General features: G+C 36.8%; 1 protein-coding gene across 3 annotated transcripts in view; it reads left to right on the top strand.

The window, feature by feature from the left end:
• Nucleotides 1–3,953: 3,953 nt before the first annotated feature.
• Nucleotides 3,954–24,145, top strand: part of LOC109073706 (ataxin-1-like) — a 104,358-nt gene continuing 84,166 nt past the window's right edge. Inside the window, exons 1-2 of one of the 3 annotated variants that reach the window (XM_042744753.1) lie at nucleotides 3,956–4,083; nucleotides 4,162–4,294. The gene's annotated coding sequence lies outside the window, so the exon portion shown is untranslated. Of the gene's footprint in view, nucleotides 4,084–4,161; nucleotides 4,295–7,208; nucleotides 7,409–24,145 lie in introns of those variants that run through there. The other 2 variants (XM_042744754.1, XM_042744752.1) reach the window with 2 other exon arrangements.

A 24,145-nucleotide genomic window follows, 5' to 3' on the forward strand; every position in this document is an offset into this window, starting at 1 on the left:
TACTTACATATAAATCCATATAAATTTCAGTTGTCAATATTTAAATTTTTAGTTGTAGTATTTATCTTGGGGGGACAGAACATATAATTCAATGTAATGCAATGATGATTGACATGTTGAACATGAATGTTCAGATGTTGAATAAGCGTTTCTCAAAAGCCTGATGTACACTCTAAAAAATAAAGGTGCTTCACAACGCCAACCTTTTTGTCTAAATGGTTCTATAAAGAACCCTTAACATCTGAAGAACCTTTCTGTCTCACAAAAGGTTCTTTATAGTGAAAGAAGGTTCTTCAGATTATAAAAAGGTAAGAAAGAGATGGTTCTTTAAAGAACCTTTGACTGAATGGTTCTTTGTGGAACCAAAAATGGTTCTTCTATGGCATCGCTGTGAAGAACCTTTTGAAGCACCTTTATTTTTAAGATTGTATCATATTTGTATAATGTACATGTATCATAGTACTTGTTATTTATTATTATAACATGAATTGTGATTGCCATTTCATGTTGATTTTAGCATTCATGCAACCTGTACATGTTAAAAAAAAACTATTATTTGGTAAATCAATGCATCCAGTTCGCATACATTAATATGCATGTCTTTCCTTATTAAAAAACTAAATATACTGTATACATTAAGTCACCATACTGTGAAACAGTCCAATTGAACACATGAACCTCTAATTATTACCCACTAAAGTCACACATAACTTCTGCCAGGAACTATAGATCCTGAAGATGCATCAGTGTTATCTGTCTTAGACCCACTTATGTGAGTACTGTTAGAATGGCAAGCTTCCTCAGCCAGTATTATTTCCATGTGCATGTGCTTTCAGGGGCATTTACCAACCATCTGAAAAGCCCCTCATAGTCTCAAAGGAAAGAGAAAGCTACAAAGGGGGTTTCAGTCTGTAGCTCTGTTTTTCCCGCCTTGTGTTGCTAAATGTGGTATGATAAGTGGAAGACGAGTTACCTTTGATCTGTTGGGTTATGCATTATTCAGATGTTGTCGCTTGCTCACTCTATGGGGCTGCGTGACGGTGAGGGGCAAGATTTCTCCCTGACTCAGCATGTTCTCATGGATTTTTCCAACCACTAATTAAGGCTAAACTTTGTAAAGATCACATTAGGCATTCCAAGATTAATGTTAATAGGTCTTTGTCCAACAAGTTGATTAAATAAGCATGATTTGAAACTCTCCATGTCTAATCTGGGAACTATTTCTTTTAGCTGCTTCATGTGTAGCTTCAAATTCAAGGCATGCAAAAGCCCCAGATAACTGAATGTATGTTCCACGACAAAGCGTACAGATCTACGCCACATGGAATGCTAAGAATGATGAGGATGTGAAATGCTAATGTGAAACAGCATGCCATGCTGAGGTTTACACTACACTGTCATTTGATAAATATCCGCTGGAGAATTCCCGGCTCTGTCTGTGCCTGCCTGCCTGCTCCTGTCACACCAGTGACTGAATATCTCATAAATCACTATAGCGGTGACTCCCAACCATTCATTTTGCTTGTTAAACCTATAAATTGAAATGATGACATGTTTGAAATGACATACTAGAAATCCATTCTTTATGGATTAAAAATGGTAGCTTTTTATCTCACAAATCTGACTTTTTCTTCTCCAAACGCAATTTTATATATCGCAATTTTGACCTTTTTCTCTGAACTCTTGAGTTGTTTACGTCATACAATTTAGATTTTTTTCTTCAGATTTGTGAGTCTGTCTCACAATCTTGTCTATTTTCCTCTGAATTCTTAGTTTACATCTTGCAATTGTTTATCTCTCAATTCTGATTTTTTTTTCTTACAAATTTGAGTTTATATTATGACTTTTTTTCTCATATTTTTGATCTCAAAATAGTGAGACATTGCAATGACCTTTTTTTTAATTCTTTTTTTTACTCCGTTGTGGAAACAAGCTTCCATAATACTTTTATTCAGCAAGTATGCATTAAGACAATCGAAAGTGACAATAAAGACATTTATAATGTTACAAAAGATTTATATTTCAAATAAATGCTGTATTTTGAACTTTCTATTCCGCAAAGAATCCTCAAAACAAATGTATTTCGACTTCCACAACAAATATTAAGCAGCACAACTGTCTTCAACATTGATAATAATAAGAAATGTTTCTTGAGCATGCAGCAAATCAGTATATTAGAATGATTTCTGAAGGATCATGAAAACTGATTAGTGGCTGCTGAAAATTTAGCTTCGTTATCACAGGAATAAATTTCATTTGAAAATATATTACAATTGAAAACAGTTATTTTGAAATGTAAAAATATTTGACAATTTAACACAATATAATATTATTATATATATTTCACATGATTTTAACACATTTAGTTAAATATCTTGTGGGACCTCTAGCACAAAGAAAAAAAAAACCCTAGACATTTTTGTGATATGCATATGTTTGTTATGTGGAAACAATAAAGTGATAATATTGACGTAACTTATATTTTATTAGTAATGTATGCTTATCTTTTTTTTTTGTACTTTTCGATCCTAACGAAAAGTCCTGTGGTTTCCTCTAACAAACATGACTTCTGTCTCCCTTAAACTACACAACAGTACAGCATATTTGTCAAACTGCTGAGAAACACTGAACAATAATGTGTGTGTGTGTGTGTGGATCACCCTTTATATAACAGAACTATAAAACCTAAAAATTTATTACAAACACAAACAGATGTCATAATACAGTGTCAAGATAACATGCCTAAACACACAACTAATATCCACACATTAATATTATATAATGTGTTTTTTATTCAGTATGACTTAAATAACACTTGTTTATATAGGCGGACCAAGCGTTTATACTGAAGATCAGAGGAGAGGGTGTTCTGGCTGTAGATGTAAGGATGTTGCTCAAGATAAATCCCTTAGCACTCTTTATTTGTTGAGTTCATTTAAGTGTAAAATAAACTTAGAGAAGAGTGTGCAATAGCAAACACCCACACATGCATTTGTTCACATGTCTACAGCTTACAAATACTTACAGTATGTTGAACAAGTACAGAGATCATCCACACAGACATTCTCTGAAGTCCAGCACATATTGAAATATGGATGCGCAGCTCTGTGAAAAAGGGTTTTGCAGAAGGGGTTTGATTTAGTGATGCATTATCTACTATCACAGCAAGACAATATCACATTCAATAAACGATTATTACAGTGGAAACTCATAAGGGGCTCAGAGAGAGATATGAGTGAGGGCTGATAAGGGAACATTTTCCCTGTCAGGTTTGTACAACAGATGAGTCCAATTTAGAGAGACTTGTGTGGGCAGTTTCTGTTTGCTAAAAGCTCAAGCGGAACATCTTCTAATATAAAGTTCTCTCAACGTGGCGTAGAAAGAAGAGGGATTCCTTTTCATCCATCAAGTATTGCTGGGGCTATCGTGAAAAAAATCAATCACTGTTTTTATGCTGTATTGTTATTATTATTATTATGTGTAATAAGTGATGTTCACTAAACAAGTGTTGTTTGCCAAAGTGTGAGCAATTACTATCAGTCATACTTCGAATTATTGATAAAAAATAAACCTTGATGCCGGCACAACATTGTGATGTCTGTCAGCCATCGGCGATGGACGATGTCATCGTCTATCGTCCCAACCATAATTTGGTGTGACTCCCCAAAAACTGATATTTATGAATTAATAGTTCATGATATTTCTTTTTAAAAATCCCTTAATTTTTTTTTCAAATATTTAAAAGTAAAAAAAAGGATATGCTTCCAAATTACATTAAATTAAAATTTATAATTTGTCAAAACCTCCAGCATTAATGTGCACAGTTCTAACAAACAGATTTATAAAATATTGTAGAAATCCCTTACATTTCACAACTTTAAAAACAAATGTGAGATCTATGTTTTATAGACATTGCACAACAACAAATCTTTCTCTGTAACCAGTAGAGGGCAGAAGTCTTGATCTAGAAATAAGCCTCTTCCCTTTGCCATAGTCTGCTGAGAGCACACATTCTTCTTCACACGACCCAAACTCTTTGCAACTTCAAGACAGCTGGGGCTGAGAGAATACAGCAGAAATAAGGTATGGGAATCAACACATCCTTCCATCATAGTGAATACAACTTGACAAGATGCCTACCGAGCATGACTGTGCTTGCAGGCGTAGATGACTGGCATAAAGTGCGTGGCTGATATACAGATGAACATCTGACATGCCAGGGGAGTGCTGTGCATGCTGTGCTGTGGATTTGACAGGCAGATAGTCTCAGTGCTTGGGTGTGGTGCGAAAACAGGTACAGACAACTCAGTCTGTCAGCATTCAGAGAAAGTGAAATGTTCAAATGCCGCCGCAGTCGCATCCCTCATTTTCACTTTGAATAAAGCTGCATGTGTTTTTTGGCAGGCGGTGTATGATGGTGTGATCTGGCATGTGGATGTGGGTTGGAGAAGCAGTGGCTGATCATTAGGGCACTAAGTGTAAACAGAAGCAGGCCCACAGGAGAAGCCTAACGTGGCCTCCTCACACAAGATCAATAGCCCATCCACAGAGAGCAGCACACACACACAACATATCCTTAGCAACAGTCTTTGAGATTCACCACCAGATTTCCCATTAAAAATGAGAATTCTGTCATTATTTACTCATTGTTTATTTACTAGTGAAAGTGAAATGGGACTGTCAAGCTCCACAATGACAAGGAAACACCATAAATGTCATTCATATGTGTCACAAGATGCCTAGGAATGTATTGTGGTTTTGTGACAATGTATACAGTTTTTATAGTCCATTTCAGTGCTTAAATTTCAGTGTGTTTCTCACAAAAAGTTACAGTTTGGCTTCAGAAGACTTGGAATATAGTGGTTGAGTTGCATGTACCAAAAGCTGTAGTTTAGTAATGCTGCTTTTTGTCATTTTGAGACAAAGTTATGAATCGACAAAGTCATGATTGAAAAGAGCGGTCATGATATTCTTCAGAAATTCTCGTTTGCGTTCCACGGAAGAAATTTAGTCATAAAGGTCTGTTCATGAGGGTGACTAAACGCAATGTTGTTTTTGTTAAGTAAAACCGAAACTATTAGCAATATAAACATATAAAGCTGAAATAAAATAAAACATTAATATATGAAATAGGTGAAAAAATTCAACTTAAAGCGTGAAATGAAAATTAGAAATCTTGGCAAACAACAAAAGTATTAAAATTACTAAAACTGAAAAAAAATAAATGGAAACTAAAAAGAAATTCATTTAAAACATGTTACAATATTACTAAAACTTAAACTAAAATATAAATATAAAATAAATGGTTTTTTAAAATTGTATATAATATACTGTATAAATACTGTAAAATATAAAAAATATAAAAACACCAAAGAAGGTAAAGCTGTATGTGTTTTTTCAAGTGAAGTATTTTCAAATACAATTGATCATGTCCTCCTAATCAAAGTATGTTTACATTTTAATGCCATGCCATCATCCAGGGATATTTTGATGGTGATGAAAAACTATGACTGATATAAACACTATAAAATGTTTTTTATAAACATTTTTAGGAAAAACATTTCACACTGCACATTGTTATAATTCTTAAAGGTCCGGTCATTTTGGCAATGTTTTCAAATGTAAGTCATGTAAAACTTCTTGACCAGATGCTGTGCACAGAGACTTTTAAATAATAGGCCAGATATGCTGATGTATTCCAGGGTGGAGGATGGGTATGTTATAGTCTCCATAGAAACATAGCTGCAAACTCTTGTGGAAAGTCCCTTCCCAAATGCTGACCACAATGTGTCTGTGTATGTGAGTGCATGCGTTTAACATTTAGTCTAATTCAATCCCCCTCATAATGGGGTTTATGAGTATTCTCAAAGAAAATATTATAGACTACCATTGTCATTTAAACTTACCTGGGTGTGTCTTAGCAAAATGAACAATAGTCATGTATATCTCACTCCATGTAAATTTGGTTTTCTGGTTGAAACAGAATGTTCTACTCATAGCAAGCAGAACAGAAAATTAGTTTCATAAGGCTATTTACATGAAGTAACTGTGGACACTGGACTGCAAACTTATTCTCAGGACTAGAAAACAAGCTGCTTCTTGGTTGTGGCTAGAAGGGATACAGCTGTGGCCGGAAATTAACAATGAAATTAAATTTTCTACCTATTAGATTGTGTTTTATTAACGTTTACACGAACCCTAAACCTACCCCTTGGTCAATGTGTATCTTTAGAGCATTCTAGCTTTATTTTATATACACATTTACTATACACATTGGTAACAGTTTTACCATTTACTGCACTTTGTTTTTCTTCTAGGTGTTTACCTATAATGGCTAGTGAAGGGAATAATACACATTTTTCCCCCTCCAAACCAATCCAACCGCAAGCCCCGCCCCCCGCCTGATTCTAAAGATTTCATTGGTCAATCACAACTCGAAAACAAATAGTAAACCTAATGCACATTCTGATAGTAGCCTGTTACTATTTGTTGTGATCGAATACATCCATGATATTTCATAACACTGAACTTAATCCTTGAACTTTTTTTGACAGGCGACTGAATGAGTTGACAAATAACCATGGGCTAAACTGGTTTGAGGGAAAAAATTATGTGGATAATTCAGATATTTGTATAATAATACAAGGCCGCAGATGTGGCCACAGGCATGCTGATATTTGTGATATCTTTTGCTGATGGCACGATATTGCATTCATAAAACAAGAAATTAATATTAGCCTAAGTAACTTATATTTGTCTATTTCATACATTTCTTTGATAAATATCGCTAGCAGAGTTGCAAAAGAAGCCAAGGCCTCTATCTGTTCATGTTTATGCTCAGGTTCCGGTTTGGAACACTCAGTGGGTGGAGCGGAGTGACACAGCTTCACAGCGTTCTATAATCACTCGGTTCCTACTCCACTCCAGGATTTCCATTTCCTGATTCTGTTCTGAGCGAATGATACAAACTGTGCAGTTTCCCTTCCCAGTGACTTTGTACTAAATAGTAGCATTCACGGAACGCTGCTGTGTATATCAGATTCTAGAAACTTACTGTAATATTAAACTTTAAAATACACCTTTTGTTTAAGAAGCCATAAACGTCATTATGTTTTTCTATACTTTTAATGGAGCAGCCTCCAATCCCTTCTCTTTAACTGGGCCGGCCAACTGCTCCATATTTGGATTACACATTCACACACACTCTTACGCACGCCTCCACACACTCACTCCCTCCGTCACACACACTCACTCACTCACTCACTGGAGGTGGGGGCACGGAGCGGTAGAGCTATTAGCTTGGCTGCAGCAGACATCATTGTACGAGAGGAGGGGAGACGATTCCACCGGCAGTGCGCGAGAATAACGCACGGAGAGTCTTGCACTTCCTTGCCCGTTATACCATACAGTAAGTCCGTGCATCTAATTTACCAGCACAAAAGTGTCTTTTGGATTTGCTTGCGATCTTGGAAAAATGGCTGGGAATTAAAGGACGCAGGAGGAACAGAGTGTGACGTTTATTTAAAAACCATTGTAAATATTTACTGTGACAATTGCATTAATTATTAAGTCAATCTGTCTGCGGTCGACCGGGCGAGATGTTCAAGATGTGCTGTTTGTCATCTCGATTAAAAATTATATAACTACTTTGAAGTAGCGCACGGGAAGCGGGGCGGTTACTTGCGAGCTGTAAGCCCGAGCAGGGAGCGCTCTCGCCGGGGCTGAGTAATTGCGCCACCCCGCCTCCTTTCATCGCTCCAGATAGACTTATAAGCATCCATTTATCTGCGGGTTATTGATCAGTCAGCTGTACTTTTTTTAAACAAACTGACACTCGTCCTAGCTGTGCGCACTTCTGCTGAGTCAACACTGTTACTGGAAGCCTTTTGATGTGAAAACACAATCGCGGAAGTTTAGTCTGTAATATAGTTGCGACTTCAACCCGTTTAATCCACGGCGACGCGGTTTATGCAAGTGCATTTATCGCCCGAGTCTGTTTAATTGGGAATAGCACGTACAAGTAGGCTACAACACTTTTGTCTCCGCTTCACTGTGACAGTGTTTTAATAGACATCGGTTGTGTTCCAAAACCTAGCGAGCGCACCATATCGTATGGTTCCTAAAACGCGGTGTGATTTGTTCGGCGCGTTCCGAACAGACTCCAGTAATGCTGTCTAGGCAGCCCTACTAGGCTTTGAGACGCAGCCATTGAGTGTATCCCGTCGTGATGTCACTCGGTTCATCCCGGCTGGTTATATAATGAGCTGTTGCTGTGTATATTTCATGTGTTTTTGCAGGGCTGATGGGGGCTCCATGCGTTGTGACCGACATGCAGTGCCAGGTTTTGTTGCTTTATTAAATAAACCGTGCAATTTAGCGTTGATTATGTAAACAGTTGATTAAGACAGCATCAAGTAAGTCTTTTGTTAGAATAACATTATATCAAATACTATACTGTACTATGTGATCTGTACATTAATGCACTATGCAGCATATAGACAGTAATGTACTGTACTGTACCAAACTATGTGCAATGCATATAGCCTTAACCATTTTACATGTGCAAAGATTTATTGCACGTGTCATATAACAGTTAGGCATATGTTACACTTTACACTGTAATGTATACTATAGTATACTCTAATGCAGTATACTACGATATACTACACTGTACGATGAAACACGTTGTTTTGACTTTTCATCTGAGGTGATTGTGCACAGATTTATGGGGAAGTTGCATATACTATACTATATAATAACTAGACCACTATACTTTATTGCACATATTGACAGTACATCATATACTTTACTGTATTAGAGTATACTTTAATATACTGTGCTAAGTATTCTACTACACTACACTGCAATGCAAAACTTTTATTTTTAATTTAACAAACTGCATTTTATTTAATATAGTATAAAATGTACACTATGCAAAGTATAAATTTTTATGACAGGTGCAGTATTTTCTAATCTATGTTATTCTATGCGTGCACAGGTTTATGCATTATAAAAGTGCAGTATTTTCTAATCTATGTTATTCTATGCATACTTAAATTTTTTAATGATGTGCACTATGTGCAGTTTTACAGCTCATAGGACTTTTGTGGCAAATGTGGAAAAAAAAGGAAAAAAAAATCCATGTGAAAACATTGTTACTCTCAAATGGCTGTTTAAACAGAACATATCTCCCTTGATTCAGTTTTCTCAGTTTCAGTTTTAATTCACTTTTAGACTTTGCATGGCATAAAGAGGCAAAGAAAGAAGACAAGGTATAGTGAGAAATGAAATTTACTGCGTGAGACATTCTTGCGTTGAATGTTGAAAGACCAGCATGTTCAAATAAATAAAGGAGGATTATTTACAGGGTCACCGTGCTACAGTTTCATCGTGTTCTGCCGAGTATTGCCTCCGCATGCTTGGTTTTCATGCTTATTATTAGTGTACATTTCCAAGGCTCTTGGATGATTAAGAAATCCTAGCGCTTTTAATGAAAATCCTATTGTTTTGGAGAGCGTGTGGATTAGTGTTTCCCCTTTTTTGTGCAGTTGTAATACATTTCAAACAGTATGGGCTGCCCTTTGCAACCTGGGACTAAGCTGTCTGCTCTGATTATGCAGTGAATGCTTTTTTCAGAGGGATTTGTGTGGCGGTGAATTGCTCAGTGCTATAACTCGGTAAGCAAATCTCTGTTTGATGGCCCCAGTGCCACTTACTTTTAAATGCTAATGAGTAGTAATTAAGACACCGAGTATGGCCTAATCAAAAGTGCTTTAGTGCGTCTGCTCACTTGTTCGGTTTTACACATACACCTGTCGCTTGTAAAGTGCTCGTTCTTGTTTCTCGTAGTATCTGTGCTGTTCAAACTATCACAGTGTCAATGGGGTTGAGTTTGCTGAACCCAACTGAGCTTGTGACAGATGGAGGCAAGGCTAACTTGACACGCTCGAGTGCCAGTGAAATATGGAGGGAAACACCTCCACCTGCAGACAGTGCTTACATAATGCCGCTGTGATTGACAGGGACAGTATCAGCCAATGGGTGAGTAGTGCCAGCTGGACCAGAAATTTGTTTAAACATTGGAGGGGTGGAGCTTAAGTCAACCTGGTTTCACCTTTTGCTGGAAAATGAGTGTCAAGTTAGGCCTATCCAGGCAAGCTCTTAAAGTCCACTCCCTTACAGGTATGCATGCATGAACTCAAGACCTGGGCCACATTGTTCTGCAGCATAAAAGGCAAATTAATGTCATGCCAGTTCTTTCTTTGATCTCTAAGTTTGTTGGTTATAGCTGCTTTTTGTGGTTGCACCTTGAATCTAATACTTTACAGAGTCTGTGGATGTGTTTGCACCTGGTATTGAAATCTGTCTCAGGTCATTTGATCGCAAGTGGCCATCTGTAGCTGTTTATACATCTTGCATGTTCCATATATACTTTTGAAATTTTAATCTGGCCACACGTGATGTTTTGAGCAGAACGCTTTTCATTATTTTAGGGATAGTTCACCCAAAAATGAAAATTCTGACATTGTTTACTCACCTTATGTGACTTTCTTTGTTCTGCATAACACAAAATAAGGTATTTGAATAATGTTTGAGCTGTTTTTGTTTATACAGGGTCCAGAATTTAAAATCTCCAGAAAGGATTGGTTTTAATGGATAGCTGTTTAGTTTATTGGAGTGGTTTAGTTTAAGTCTTTATACATTTTCAACCTAAACTCATTGAAAAAACATGCCTCTACCTACATTTTTGCAAAACTTCAAAAACATACCTATACAATTCACTGCAGTTTCCAACCGAAATGAACGCTAGCAGCAGTAAAACACTTTTCTTTTCACTAATTTTTTATTACAGACTCAGATTATTGATTAATAAAGACCTATTCTTGCATGGTTCTGAAATCAAAAGGCTTTTCCCATAGTGCATAATTTGTAAACTTATGCATTTTGATATTTGCATCACATAACCTGCTCTATACATACTGTACGGATTTTCTGACATCGTAAACTTGCTCAGTAGCTCACCTGGTATACTGCATTCCACTTGCGATCAGAGGAGTGGACAGGTACGAGTCAAACAAAGTCATGATAAAAGAGCAAAAAGACTTGGAAAAGCAGGATAAAATGCCATTTTTGCTTCAATAAATACATACTTATTTCACATTTGCTCTTGTTTACATTATTGGCTAGGTTTAGTAGGGTTAGACATTTCACCTGAAGATCCAGTTATGACATTTTGATTTAAAATTATGAGATAAAAAATTTAACATGCATGGATGAATTGTTAACAATAAGAAAATAGATAGGATGAATTTTCATTTCATTCAAAATCCTTGTTTTAGTGCACTGGTTGATTGACAGGTGAGTAGGCGGTCCAACCTCCGTGAAGTCAGAATGGATTAGCGTTTACACTACAAATGCAATGTAGTCACGTGTTTTCAACTCCTCTGAATGTGATGTGAAATATCTGATTTATGCCTGCATTTATCTCTGTCCACTTTTGATCGGATGCGAGTACCAGTATAAAGGGAGACTACAGAAGTTCAGTGTCCTTTCACAGTGTCAAAGTCTCACAGTAGGGAGAGAGTATGTGGTGGGGAGAAGGAGGCAAAGAATAGGAGGTGAACGGGATCATCTGAGCAATGCTGTTTCCAGACCTTTATAGCCCTTTTCTTTCATCTCTCTGCTCTATTCATTTGCTCTCCCTCCATGGGCGCAGTACACATCCCCAACCTGCTTTTGTACTCCAGCGCTCAAGAGCTTTTTTTGATATCGAGATGAAAAACATTCCTTTCTCCAATGAGTGGATGTCAGCGTGCAGGCTGCTCGTCTTCCTCTAGACTCCCCGTGACGGCTTTATGTATAGCCTGAATTGAAGCTTTTTATTTTTCAGCGGAACAATGCGATGAACGTGAACGTGCTTGAAACTGTTCATTGTTCAGTGAATGTGCTGATTTTTTTTCTTATTCTTATCAAAATGTGGCGCTTCAGGATCATCAATAAATCTCTTCATCCATCTAGAAGCATAGATAAAAATAACACTTACATGAATAAATCACATTCAAGCCTCCAGAATTTATGACATATCCAGACTCTGCAGCTTGAAGAGTAACATACTGTACGCGCATGTGGTTCCAGGACAGCCGGGAATCATTTTGAAGCCTTTTAAAATCGTGTTTAATGGCCTTATGTGGCCTTTGAGTCAGAAATATTGTGATTTTTAGTTAAACTTAAAAAACACATGAATGACCATGCAAAGTCAATTTAAGAGTGGGGAAATTCTCAATGATACCTGGTCCTTGCAATACCTAAGATGTCAGAAGGCAACGCTGCAATATTGAAATAGTATATATATATGTTTATGTGTGTGTGTGTGTGTATATATATATATATCTATATATATATAGATATATATACATATATATATACTGCAATATATATATATATATATATAATATATATATATATATATATATATATAATATATATACACATATATATATATATATATATAATATATATACATATATATATATATATATATATATATATATATATATATATACATATATATATATACATATATATATATATATATATATATATATACATATATATATATATATATATATATATATATATATATATATATATATATAATATATATATATATATATATATATATATATATATATATATATATATATATATCGGGCTGTCAAATGATTAATCACGAACAACATTGAAATAAAAGTTTTGTTTACAGTTTGTATGTTACAGGGTATATTTATTTTTATATATACATACACACACATAAATTATATATTTAGAAAATATGTATATACATTTATAAAGAAAATTTTATATTATCAATTTACTATAAACATACTATTCTTCTTAAATATATACATGCATTGTGTGTATTTAGACGTTAAATTTACACACATTGGTATGTAAACAAAACTTTTATTTTGGATGTGATTAATCGTGATTAATCATTTGACAGCCCTAATATTTGGGTGTATGCTCATTAAAAGATCCAACTCAAAACTCAAAGCCTAATTGCGATATTGATAAATATGTTTATATGTTTTGATATATCATGCAGACTTAAATTGAAATGAATGATTTTGCTCATTCCAGTGCGGTATATCAGTAATATTAATGTGTTTGGTCAACAAATATAAAGCTTATGACTCAGGTTGTGGGTGCTTTTATGCAAATTAACCTATTATTTTTCATATACCATGCATACATAAATCATAGGCTGTGTGAAAGTGATGCAGGAATATTTAATTATGCTTAACCACTTATAAAAGCTTATCAGGTTGTTCCCTTTTTATTTGTTTGATTTTCCGTATTTTGCTTCCTAGTCTGATTCAGTAACACATTGTCATAATGTCTGCCTACCTCAGAAGTAGCAGCTTACCAGGTGTCCATGAAAGCAGAATCCGTGCTTGTAAGTCAGCTGATCTGAGGCTTTGTAGTGAAGATAGGTTCAGTTATAGAAGGATTTGATGGCTGAAGTTCTGAATGGCATAGTGTGAATAGTGTAGCGGCTCTGTGTCAGTGTGGGGATCGATGACCCCTCTATGGGCTGCTGTCCTCCTCTGGCGTGGGTATCTGTATGCTTGCTGCTCCCTCTGGGCATATCCAGATAGTAGAGCCACTATTGATGCCACTCTTTCACCATGAAAGCGACAAAGAACAGCAAAGCTTCACGCTCATGTGCAGCTGGTTTAGAACACGATGAAAATCCTCTTAAAGCTCGTTGTGGAAAAGGCCTGTTACTGAAATCTTTAAGTAGCATCCATTTTTGGAGCCTCCTTAAAGGGATAGTTCACCAAAAATGAAAAATTGGTTATCATTTATTCATCTTTATGTCAATCCAGACTTATATAGAAAAGTAGACATTTACGAGAATATTCGTGCTGCTCTTTTCCATATAATGAAAAGCACAATAAAAGCATTAATAAAGACTCTTCCAATATTTTACAGTTCTTCTGAAACTTACTGTGGTGAATAAATTGAAATTTATGTCCTTATTGTCCAAAAATCTTCCTTGACCACCATTGTCACCATTGGTTTTCAGTGGATGGAAGAAGGCAGCTTTATCATTCTGCTAAACATCTCATGTTGTGTTTTATAAACATTATAAAGGTTTGGAACAGCACAAAGGCTAACAAATGATGACATAATTTTCATGTATTGAAGAAATATTCCTTTCAGTTGCCTGTTTTGCAGTTCATGATTTTGCTGAAGGTTGATGGTTCTTAATATAACAGCCCTCAGGAAATCGACAGTCTAAGAGCCTTATTCTCAACATATATAGCAAAAGAATTACACAACAGTCAGTTATCAAGGTACCACACAAAGCTAGACCTCTGTGCAGTGTTAGTGTACATTCATGTGTCTCAACCTTTTTATCCCCACAGTTGACCTTCATTTATATTTAATGACATTCGCTATGTAGTTTGGCAGTAGAATTGCCTTATTTGTAATGAGGAACTTGGTAGGGAAAAATTACCCACCTATTTTTAGGCTCCTTACTGTCAGTCTCATGTTTCATGCCACTAGTAATTCTTTTAGTATGAAAATGGCTAAATAATAGAGCATTATGTGGCTGAATACCTCATCTCTGTTTCTCCTTTCCTTTCCATCTGATATGTATTACATTTTGAAACGGCAATAAATTTAGCTTGTTTTGAACTGTTTTGCATATAGTTCATAAACAAAGGGCAGCTGGAACCATTTGACCGGCTTGTTATAAGCCCTAAGGCAGAGAACACACAAATTAAGTCAATTCTTGTGGAGCAAAGATGCCATCCTTTCTGATGCAACTATTCAGATAAATAGGACCACCAAGCGATCTTTAACCGCAACGCATACTTCTGTCCGCCCTCACATTTCATACAGTACAGGGAGGGATTGCAGATTAAAGTTCCTCGGAGTGACAAGCTTGATCGTCAGAAGGGAAAGAGAAGGAATTGAGGTAGAGATTCCATGGGGAATACATTTCAGGGGCTGCATTCTTATTAATAAATAAGTTAAGACATTGTTTAAGTTAAACTCCAAAGATGCATGAAATTCCACATGTAAAATAGAGTAATCTCAATAGGAATCCATATGATTGCGAATTTTGTGCGAGGGACACATGAGGTGAAAAATTTCCCTGCATGGATTTCACATTGGGTGCAAGTTTGTTAAATGTGCGTGCATCAATACACTATTTACAATGGACCTCCTTTGGCAATGAAAGTTTGTAAGAATGTTCCTTGAGTGCAATTCTAGGAACTAAAAATGCAAATATTTTCTTCCTGTTTTTTTTTTTTTAATAGTTATATTTGAAAAGCTTTCTCAAGACAGAACACTGTTGCATATATTTGTCATCTGTTTTTCTTCCGCTCTCTCTCTACAGTGAATGCGTCCTGTATCTGTGTGTGCATGCTGAAACAACATAAAAACTCATGAAACATCTTACCTCCAGCGATTTATGTCAAGTTTGAGTTAATCAAAACTTAAAAGGTTATTTGCAGTGATTTTAAGCACGCTCTTCAGCAATTCAAATTCTTTTGTCTTACGAATGTTTTTTTTTTTTTCTTAAGATTGTTCTAAAGAATATTCTAAAGTTGTGAAGTTAGAAAATAACAGTTAAGAAGAACTGCATTGTTAAGAATATTACGTGAATCCGGCCCACTGAGGTGGGAATACCGGAAGATGTCTCCACCTTGCCAGGTGAGAGGGATGTAGTGGGACCTGCCAAGCATCATGGGTCTCACAGTGGGTATCAAGGATTGAATATTTCCAGCACGAAGGAGGATATGCATCGAGAGAGGAATTCAATAACAGGAAAACTGCATGGATACAAACAATCTGTGGAATACCGAAATCCACCCTTACCACTGTTATGTTTGGCATGATATAGTCTTTTCTTATTGTGCACGCTGTATTATTCAGGTGACTTGAAGTCCCTAGCAACTGCTCACCTTGGTGAATTTGGTGGAAAGAACGCAGGGCTTTTGGGCAGGGTGCAGGGACTTTACTACAAGCTGTACTTAGTGCAGTTACAGTACGTTGAAGGAATTTCCTGAAGTTGATGCTGGCCTTGAATAGACAAAGTGTGGTTTTGACAAAAGGGAGACGCACCAGAGAAAAACCAGGCTGACGCAAAGCAAAATACTGCGTGCTGAGATAAAACAAGCGAACGGCCGTCCCAGTTCCGTCCCATTTCCCCTCTTAAGTGATGTCATTGGAGTGGTGGAGACGTGCCAGTGTTTAGAGGGAGGACGCTCCCCTTCTCTCGTGGAGTTATCCCGTACAATCTTTCCAGAGAGACTCTCAGAGGAGGCAGCCAGACAAGCATTCCTCCCTCTCACATCTCTACCGCTCCATTTTTTTCTTTGTCTTTTTCCATCAATCCCTCCAACAATGTGCGTCTGAGTCAGCCAGAGGTACTTAAAACATAAATTCTCAACGTGGGCACATTGAGAACAATTGAGTGTGTTCATTAGCATCATACAGCACTCAAATCATTTGGAGAAGATCACGGATCTCATGAGTCTTATTTAACTGCTCTTAGTTGTATCATGAAAGTATAATCTGTCTGTTTTTCATTGGCTAATGTTTTGATTAGTGGTGCTTTTTATTAGTAGGCCCTCTTACTTTTGCCCATGCTTAAATCAAAATTTACACTATTGACTTTATTAGCGCACATTGCTAGTCTTGAGCAAGTTAATCCACTGAAAACAAGTGTTTGTCTTGGTAATCTTTAATCAAAGTCTCAAAATTAGCTTCCGCTGTGAAATGGCATTCCTCGTCTGATTACGTCAGTTTGACAGCTTGGGCAAAGTATCCCTAACCACTTCCCTTAAACTGATAGTTTGCTGTGAGCAAGAGAGATGGAGAGGATCCGATAAAATAAAAACCTGTCCTCTATTTAATATCCCATTACAGTTTCAAATACGTCACAGTACTGACGTAAAGTCAGAAGCAACTTCAGAATAACGCAGCCTTTAAGCTTAGGAACCTGAATAAAAGTATTAAACTTCACTTGAAACATGTTCATGCCACATACGTAGTAGGCCTATCTCAAATCATTCTTTATCGATGAGCATTGTGTTATTCATTTTTTGAGTAGTCTGACATTTTTTTTCCCCCTAGCAGATAATAAAACGGGTAAAAAAAAAAATTTAGGGTAGCATTGATATTAAAGTATTTGTATTTTCTTAAAGATCAACTAAGCATTATATGACTGAAAAAGTAAGTTAAATTTTCATAATATCAACTATTATGTTGTACATCCATAAAACAACCACTTCATTGAGGGACACAAAATATCCTATCATAGAAACTTGAGGTTGGGCTCTCTTGACAGTAAGCAACCAACCAGCTAGCAATCTGAATTACATCTTAGCATTGTGACATCAACTTTTGCACATGCAAAATGTAAAAATCTAGTGGCTCACATTTTGTATTTTAGCTAAAATCCTGTCAATTATAATTTTGAAGGTTCTTGCTAAATAGGCCGCCTCTTGCACAGAGTCAACAGCTGTCAGTGTGATGAAGCAGCTTTGGTACAGGGAGGTTTGCAGGTTGAATGAGCAGCAGGCAGTGGACTGATGAGGCCTGTCACAGATGAATGAGGTTAATCTGAAGGCCACCGTGTAAAGCGATATCCCAGGTGTCAGCAGTGACGGAGAATATTTACCATAAGCTACTGCACATGAAATCCAAATATCTATTTGTTTACTGTACTCTTCTCGCAATGGTTACCCAACCGAAACCGCCATCTCGAAAATCATACAGAGAAGGGGGTTACTGTAGTACACGGCATGAGGATGTGCGGCTGTCTGATGAGCCTTGTTCCTGAAATGTCAGCTGTCTGTGACATCTGCAGATCAACACTTGTTTCTTAATGCAGATTCAAAGAGGTCTGCTTGTCCCAGCATGCACGTTCCATTGATGCACTCGGTTTGAAGGGCATGGAAATTCATATTGAGTGTAGTAAATACAGTCAATGTGCTGTAGCCAGGACTGAAAAGAGAACTTTCCTATACGTGAGACAAAAGGCATCATATCGGCTACAAAGAAAGATTGAGGGCTTTTGGCTTGTGCTGCTTTCCAGAGAAAGAGGTGGGGTGTGCAAAATAGATACTAAAGCCTTGACTCTGTTAAACATTTCATGTCACGTCCGGAATTGGTATTTATTTACCCTTCACAGTTGGAGATGAGAAGGCAAGCAGGCGCGAGGGAGGGGAACAGGGGGAACTCTCTTCTTCAGCAGTCTGAATGCAACCGTCTCATGAGAAAACACTATCTACTAACAGAAAACATAGTTAACTTCATAAATCTTTCTTGTTCGGTTGTGAGGCATGTTCATATGCTATAGCATATATCTATAGAAAGCCTGCAAAGATTCAGGGTTATTATAAAACAGGGTTATTAAATAAAATGAAATTTTTATTTTAGCTAGTTGCAAAGGCAAAATTTCTTGTTTTCAGAAGAGACGTGATTGCTTTATATGATGAACAGATTTAATTTAAGCTTTTGTTCACATCTAAACATTGATTGATGCAAATACTGTACATAGAGTACATCAAATATGGTAAACAGAAGCTCATAGTTATGGTTCCTTGACATTCAAGAATATGGTTTGTTCTTGTGCATGTACTGACTCTTTGATGCTTGAAAGTTTTGTGTGCTTGAAATTTTCATGTATGGCAAAACTGAAAAATACCTTAATTTGTGTTTCGAAGATAAATGGTAGTCATAGTTTTGAAACAACAGAGTGAGTAAATGAAAACAGAATTTTCAGTTTTGGGTGAAATTTTACTTTAAATTTAAAGTTTAAGGGCCAGATTTGCTAACAGCTTTTGCCAGTGCAAACAATGTTTTGGCGTTAAAATGGTACTGTCAGGATTTACTAAAGACACGGATTGAATAATTAGAGCTGAAAAGGCATGGACACAGTTATTTTTGCACCTGACCTTATTGAATTTGCATTTGTAGGAGTTTCCCTTTTAGATGCAAAATTTATGGGAAGAGAGTATTAAAATGAATCCCGCAATGCGATTTACTAACGTTTGCGCACATAAAATTACTGATATTTTCACCATTATTTAATGCCCCCAAAAAAGCATGTCTTAAACTATTTTGCGTCTGTGTCGTAAGTAGATAACCCGCACCTGATGAGCAGCGGCTCTGCTTATTTGCCACTACGCTAATTTTCACTGCGCTTGATTTATAGCATTGGTTGATATGTAAATGATATATCTCCTGCTAATTTTCCCTTGTTTACTAAATCTGGTCCTAAATTTCTTTCAGAAAATTTTACGGATTAAAAATTGTAGTAAAATGGCTATTTATTCACAATGTGCAATATAAAGTCACAAAATAAAAAAAATGTTGCAATTGTTAGATATAAAGTCAAAATAACCTTTCATTTTTGTTTATTCAGAAGTTAAAATGGGCTTTCACAGGATCTTATCAAAATCAAAATCTTTTCTGCATTTTTTGGGGGATCGGGATCCACAGTGACCATGATTTCGCCAAGTAGGATGTGTTTGTGGATCTGGAATGGCATTCCTACCAACCAATCAGATTAAATGGTTAGTGTGGGCTTGGGTCTTCCACCACATTCTTATCATTGATTTTAGGGGTAGATAATGTTAAGGGTCTGGTTTGGGGTTAGAGAGGCATATGTTTAAATATTTCAAGACCAACAAATGATGTTGAGCCGAGAGCTTGTCCTACCTGGCAAAATCAAGCTCACCCTGGATCCACCTAGTTAGGCTAATGTAACATCATGAGGCCGTACCAAGCTTTCAGTACGACATTTAGCAAAAACACTACATAAATGCATAAAGATGTTATGGTATGACTGAATGTAGTGCCAGCCATGCATGTCATGGTACATGTTTCTAAATCAAACCAGTCTGACACCTACCCACATTCAATGCGATTGTGATTCTAGTAAATGTCAGTATGTGATGCATAACCAGCTGTCAGAGGATTTCTAGTTGACACTGCCTTGCGTGTCAGTGAACTTGATTTGACTGGAGACTACGCTGTGGTCGGGGTCATTATCGGGAGGACGGTCCTCTAGCTGAGCGTGCTCGTGTTGTTCTGGAGATTACATCAGGAAAGGCATACCAGAAAGGGGCTGAGGGCTTCTTCTTTTTCCTGTTGGGAAATGATTTGAGTCATGTGTTCCCAGCAACTTATTCATACTAGTAACCTCAACGTTGAAGCTGAGCTCTGGCATTCGCTCTCATCCGCTGACAGTGGGGTAAAATATGGTGTGTGCTGTGGAACACAGAATAGCACTGTATTTTTTGGGCTTTGAGCAACTTCACAGAGGCAGTACTTTTTGAGCTCCTTTGACAGGAACCCACCCTTAGAGAAACATTATACGGTAGACTCGCAATTTCAAGGATAGTCTACTCTGAGCACAAAGGCATTCTTTCCCATTCGCCGCCGAGCCTTCAAACTTTCAAGTCCAAAGAAAAGGGAACATAACTGTTTCCAAATAGTTTTCTCTGTAAAAAACTTTGGCAGACGATGTGCTGTAGTCCTCGCGCTATCTGCTCAGAAGTTGCTAGATTAGCAGGTTTCATTGAATTCTCACAATCTGTTTGCCAAGTGTAGCTCGTGATTGTTCCATCAATATTAATATTTCTCAATCCTGTCTGTTCTAGCTTAGGAAGCAGTGGACTTGTTGTTGGTGGTGATGTTTAATCTCTTAAGCCTGAGGGCAGAATTTGTAATACATTGTAAAGGAATTACACATTGTTACAACAACTTCCCATGGTTACTCCAATTTCCCAAATCTCAGAGGATAATTCAGACCTTTCAGTAAGCATTCTGTACTCATTTTTTGGAAAGAGGATTTTTTTTCTTGTTTGGTGTGGTAAAAAAACATTCAGCTTCACTATTTTTTAGAGGAACCACATCTCATGTGCCAAGTCACAGACGCTTTAAAATTGTGAATTGGGCAACTAAAGATTCTTGCTGGTTATTGAGGATAGCTACCTAAAGTTATAGAGTAGTTATACTGTTATCTATAGATATCTAAAGAATAGCATCAAGACAATGTCTCCACTTTCCTTTAAAGCAGAAATGACAAAAAGAAACATACTTACATATTTGCATATTGTTCCTGTTTGCTTTTAATAGCCATTGATTCTCATATGAGCAATTTAAATGCAACAGTTTTGAAAAACAACTTTGCATAAATATAATAAAATATACAACAAAATTAATAGTAGTAGTAGTAATAATTATAATAATAATGCAAATTATCTTTTGATTGAAGCAAAGCATCTTTGCATAAATGTAATGGGATAAATAGTAAAGAAACTTTTTTTACATTTTGTTTTCTAATAATTGTGATAATATTGTATCAAAGCTAAAATAATACTAAAAAAGCAACTTTGCATGAAAGTAATGTAATGAAAATAAAAAAATAGAAATAGAAATATAATTGTATTGTTGTATATTATTATTATTATTAATATTATTATTAAAATTTTCCATGTTTTTTATTTTGTTTGAATATTTTTATTGTTGTGAAGCTGAAATACATCATCATTATTCATAATGCATGCCATTTTTATTTAATTTTCTAATTTATGATATTGTGTTAAGCTGAAAAACAGTAATTAAAATAAATTTTGTTCACCTGTTATCACACACAAACAAAAAAAAATAAAAGAAAAGATAGTTTGTGTGGAATAAGAGTTAACTAATGGCTGTGTTTCAAGACGTGACAGCCCTCCACTCTCGCTTGGTTTATTCCTGTTTTCTCACAGCAGTTTAATCATGTTAACTAATCGCTAGGGGTCAGATGATAGTATTTCTGTTTCTGATAAGAAGTTTTTCCATTAAATGGGTCAGTTGAAAAGACATGAAGCACTGCAGTCTAATCTGGGAATTCCTCTTAAGGGCTTTTCGGTAACCACTGCTGCGTTACTTAAAATTGTGCAGCTTTTCTCTTATAGTTAATTAAAAGACCCCAGATCATTCCCTCAATTACTTATCAATTATCCCGGTGCTTCTCTGTGGTTCTGCAGGGCTGACTGGCCCGTTCCCCCAGGTGATGCGGATTTGAATGGGACGGTATAATGAAGAGGAGCTGTGTTGGTGTATTTATGCATATGAGAGTGGGGAGTGGAGGGGGGGTGCCTTTTCATTTCTACCACTGCAGTCGTTTTCATTTTTTCTTGTCATCATCTGCCCCACTTTCTGTCTTTCATCTTCAGAATGGACTGTCAAGGAGATGTATGTTTGTGTGGGAGTGTGTCACCTTGTGTTTTTACGTGCGTGTGTGGGTAAGATGCCTTTACACGCTTTTATGTTATGTTGTGTGTGAAATGGGTGTGTATGCTGCAGTTTATAGAGGGTAAGTGTACGCAGGGAAGAGCTATTTTGGGCCTCTTTTGCTCTTGTATTTGAATCTGTAAACGTGTTGTGTGGGCTGGAAACTGAACGTTATGAGCTGCAACCGATATGGTGTGTGGAAACTAGTGGGGTCATTGGTGAAACTCCAGCCGGGGTTCTCCAGCCCTGATCCCTGGCACCTCTCAGGAGTCTTATATCTGTTTACCCCGAGGTCGACTGTTCAGTTGAGTTACATACAGGGTCCAAAATTAACTTTTCGCCAAATGAGTCCATGGTGTTTGAACAAATTTTCAACAAATCAATCATAAATATATGTTCTAGGGGACATGAAATGATGTTTGGGGGTCAGTTTATTCAATTATATTAAATGTTTGGGGGTCAGTGTGTTTTTTTTTTTCAGTATATTTTATATAGTATATTAATTAGTATATTTATTGGTAACACTTTTATTTATATATGTTGTTTTATTATTTAAGCCAAGCTATTTGTTTCCGCATATTCTTATGCAGTTTTTCAATATCCCTTGGATGGGAATATTATTAATTACCACCAACCATCAATATTATTATGCTACAGTACACATCTCTGTTCTTTCTTCAGGATGTCATTGCTTTTCAAAGACACACACATAAACGCAGCTCTCTGGGCTTTCAGCAGTGGCTGTTGTTAATCACAGAGGGTCTGCGTTCCCCCTCCTGGGATTTGAGAAAGTTTTCAGGCTGGCCTTGCACCAGAAGGCTTCACATCTCAGCAGATATCCAGACCCAGTGTGTGTTAAGTAACAGCAGTAAGAAGCTCTCTAGTGTAAGTGTGTGTTTGTGTGTCTCTGCATCCTTCATTACATAAGCAGGGTCATTGCAAACAGAGACCCGCAGAGACAAGAAATAAGGGCCCCTGACGTGTCTGCTGTACACATACACACACCTTTTGTGTCTAGATTTACAGGACGTTGACCATATCGACAAATAAAAATCAACTTAAAAACAAACAGATTATGAAAAGCATTTCCACCCCAGGCGTGCAGGTCTCAAATACACTTCCTGATAAAAATCACAAGGTGGGTCACATGACGTGCATGTTCAGGTCACTGGGTAGCTCTTTGAAAAATAGCTCCGCTTTGTAAAACAGGTTTAGTCTGCAGAATCATTCGTATCATGTGTTGTACGTCCCACCGCCAATTTGATTACTGTGCGGGTCGGTTCAGCGTTAGTTTCCTGCGGTTTCAGAACTACCGTGGCGCTGTTATGTAAGAGTCTTCATTGAAAGTGACAGAAAAAGGTTTTCCGAAAGGTTTCGTGACCTTTTATCCGGTCGTTCCGAGGCTGTAATGTTAACAAACCGTTTGTAGGGGAGCATGGGAAGGCTAAAAGGTTTTGCTGTCAGAGTGGTGAAATCTCGTGCTGCTTTGGATTGAATCGGCAGGCCCCCGATGGCCTCACACATGTGTACACACATACAGACGTCAGGTTGACTGTTAGCGCTGGATCTCTGGGCTTGGGGTGTTTCATTCGCACTCCAGCTCCGCTTGTGCTGCTTTCACGGATCTCCAACTTACGTAAAGCACATGCTTGTGTTCATCCTTTATGTTCTGCGAAAGAGGGTGGGAGGGACAGCTTGTGCTTAGAAAAAAGTATTATGCTGGGTTTTTTTATGATGTGTCCATACCTTGTTTTTAGAAGTGTACATGGTATTACATAGTTTTTTTTTAAACATGCACAATGGTATTACCTCATTATTTTAAATGCATCAT

Source organism: Cyprinus carpio, chromosome B19, assembly GCF_018340385.1.
Source record: "Cyprinus carpio isolate SPL01 chromosome B19, ASM1834038v1, whole genome shotgun sequence".
Lineage (NCBI taxonomy): Eukaryota > Metazoa > Chordata > Actinopteri > Cypriniformes > Cyprinidae > Cyprinus > Cyprinus carpio.